The following is a 3,312-nucleotide window of genomic DNA, read 5'->3' on the forward strand; positions in this document are numbered from 1 at the left end:
TCAAATGATGTTTATGTTGTCGTTTTGTGTATTGGCCACCAGTTTTGTGATTGCAATACCAGTTTTGGCCACAATCTTACATACTGTTCCTTTAAGAGTTATCTCGTCAATTAAGAGAAAACAGTTTTCTTTGTTATCAAAAATTTTAACAGCGCGTCAGTTCTATGCAAACCGCAAGCGCTGTGATTGGTCCACCAGAACCAGAATGAAAAACTGCGTCATAGGTATTTCCATTTGCAATGGTGAAAACTAAGATGGGCCAAGCTGATGAGTGATTTAACTCAAACTGAAACAAAAGTCGCTGTTTATATACTTCCATCACTGCTGGTCATCTCAAATCATACACAAGTTGCTATTTCTTCTTCGTTTGTGGGTTAACTTGCCAAGCTTCTTCTTCATTGACGGTAGCGCAGTCACTGTGTTTACACGCGTGGATACTGCCTACCAGCGGTTGTGCGTGTGTTTGCACGTTGACGCGTAAGACGACGCAAAAGTATAAATGAAAACCGATGCGGAACCTACGCCGTCCGGTCTACGCCGTAGGAACTATAACGAGCCCTTAAATCTGATCTCTACGGAGCCCCTAAGGTAAGGTGACCAGACGTCCCCGTTTTACAGCATTTCCAAAACAACCAGCAAATACACTGAAAAACCCGATCAACATAGCGTTTGTAGTACCAGACCGGAGCAATCATGTAATGATTATTTTCACCAGCAGAGGGGGCCGCGAGCTACTTATTACTTGCGCACGCCATTGATTTAGCGATGAAGAATTTACAACGAGACATGTGAGAAAGCATCATTATCATCAATCAAGTTGTCATAAGATATGAAAACAGTTAAAGTTATGGGGGCTTAAGGTACTAACTACTCATGTTAAATTAAAATAATAAACCAACGAAGTGAACTGATCACAGTATGCTATGGAGCATTTGTTTTGTGTAGGCTAAATATGTTTACATTTTGCATGATTCCTTCTGTTCTTCACGTTTACAATGTTATGGAATCAGCTAAAGTAGTACCTTAGAAGTCATTTTTGATGAGGTATGTCTCTTGTGTAAAAAACGGGAGAAAATAGATTTTTAGGCTACAGAAATTGTCCAATTAATTGAATTAGAAACACTGCAAAAAAATGACTTTCTTATTAGTATTTTTCTCTTGTTTTCAGTACAAATACAAAAAAAGATGCATTTTCTTGATGGGCAAAATGACCTAAGAATATAAGTCTAATTTTCAGACCAAAATATCAAATTTGTGCTTAAAACAAGCAAAAAAAAATCTAACACTTCTTAATTCAAGAAAAATATTTTTTTGCATGTTTTAAGCACAAATTCACTTAAATTTATTTTTTGTCTCAAAGCTAGATTTTTCTCAAAGCTAGAAAATGCATCTTGTTTTAAGATTTTTTAGATATTTGTACTGAAAATAAGACAAAAATACTATTAGGTAAGAAGAAAGTCATTTTTTGCAGTGAACCCACAACAATAAAAAAAGAAAACTTTTTGTCCCCATTTTTTAATTCATAGATAACAACAAATGAGATTTTAATGATATTTTCACCATTAAACTAGGAAATGTCCCCGGATTTCATTTAAAAAATCTGGTCACCTTACCCTAAGGGGACATGGAGCAAAAATTAAATAAAGTTTCGTTTCGCGTGCACGTGAAACTTAAAAAAAAAAAAATCTGCACATGAAGGTTTCACATGAGCACATGAAAATAAAATTTAGATATTTTACTCCAATGTCACCTTAGGGGCTCAATAGATCTCTAACAAAATTCCTTCCCAAAAATGCAGTTATTTCACCTTTTTGCTAAAAAAATATATTTTTAAAGAAAAATACCCATATTTAAGAGTTTATAAGTAGAGAAAAAACACGTTTTTTCCTGTTTTGTTTGTTTATTGTTTGTTTGAAAGCAGAGTGTCTGTTCTTTCATTTGATATATTTGAATGTTTATATATTTATAGAAGAAAATTTCCTAGAAGGCATTTTGTACTCTTTTGTAAAAATGCTGGCGGGCAACTTAAAAAAAGTGGCTGGTGGGAAATGAGTTAAGTGTGACATCAACTGTACCATAATTTTTGTTTCTTAAGCTCAAATTTCACTTATAACTCCTTTTTCCAGGATTTTTCAGCTACTTCGCAGTTACACAGGTTGGCAAACACCTCATGTGACTGTAGAGCCCCACCTCCAGTAAGTCTTAATCGATTGATGATTGGTTCTTTTAACTGAAAGGTGCGACTCCAGAGCGGCTATATTAAAGCTTTTGTGGATGTTTAAGGTTCTTTATTGAACCACAAAGCCTGACAAAGAACATTTAGGAGTTTTAGGAACTTTTGTTTGGTGTATGTATGCTCATGCAAACTTTCGAGACGGACTCTAAACAGCTGCCAGCCCTTTTGTTTGTTTTCTCTCAGTATTGACACAGTGTGGATCGATAGATCATTTGAGCTTCAATTGCCTAAAAATAATTAAAATTCCTCATGCTTGCCTTATTAAAGAGATCATTAACCAATTATTGTGAAAGACTTCAAACTCCCAGATGTCAAAAACAACAGATCTATACCAACTCTTTAGACTTCAGCAAGGCATTGCCTGCAAACCTTTGGCACCTTCGCATAGCTCTTTAAAACACAGCACGCTGTAAGCAAAGTCTTAGCTTCAGTTAATAATGCCAATCGATAATGTTCATGAGTAAGAGTGTCAGTATCTTGACTAAGCCCCAAAGTCCCGGTACAAAAACCTTAGTGCTGCGTCAGGATTGTATACTGAATGCAAAATGAATAGCTCCGGTTTAACGTCTGCTTTGGCATAATCCAGCATACTTGAAATTCATGCAATTAAAGTCTCCTAGGTGAGTCAGTTCAATTGGCCATCTTGGTAACCCTTCCAGGAAGCTATTTTTTTCTAAAATTATGTAAACAACAATACTGTCCCACTAAAGCAAACCCAGTTCGAGTGTTATTTTGGTAAATTCTCCTATTTAGCTGTTTGATATATCAAACTCTGTGTTTATATTCAATACAGAGTTAGATATATAGAGTTCTCACATGACTTAATAATTTAGCTTGTTTTTAATCTCCACATTCTTACAGTATATTGACTATTTTGTGTATATTGAGGAATTTAGGCAGAAAGTTTGACAGAAATATAGCGGACAACTCTAACGGTACAATCACACAGGACTGAAGCGTTAGCGCTTGACGGAAGGCTTGTCTGAAGCGTGGCCAACAGCCAATCACAGTGGCTGCTACACACCATAGACTGCCATAGACTGTAAAAAAGATGGACGTAGTGACGTCACCCATAG

This window comes from Misgurnus anguillicaudatus, chromosome 16, assembly GCF_027580225.2.
Source record: "Misgurnus anguillicaudatus chromosome 16, ASM2758022v2, whole genome shotgun sequence".
Taxonomy (NCBI): domain Eukaryota; kingdom Metazoa; phylum Chordata; class Actinopteri; order Cypriniformes; family Cobitidae; genus Misgurnus; species Misgurnus anguillicaudatus.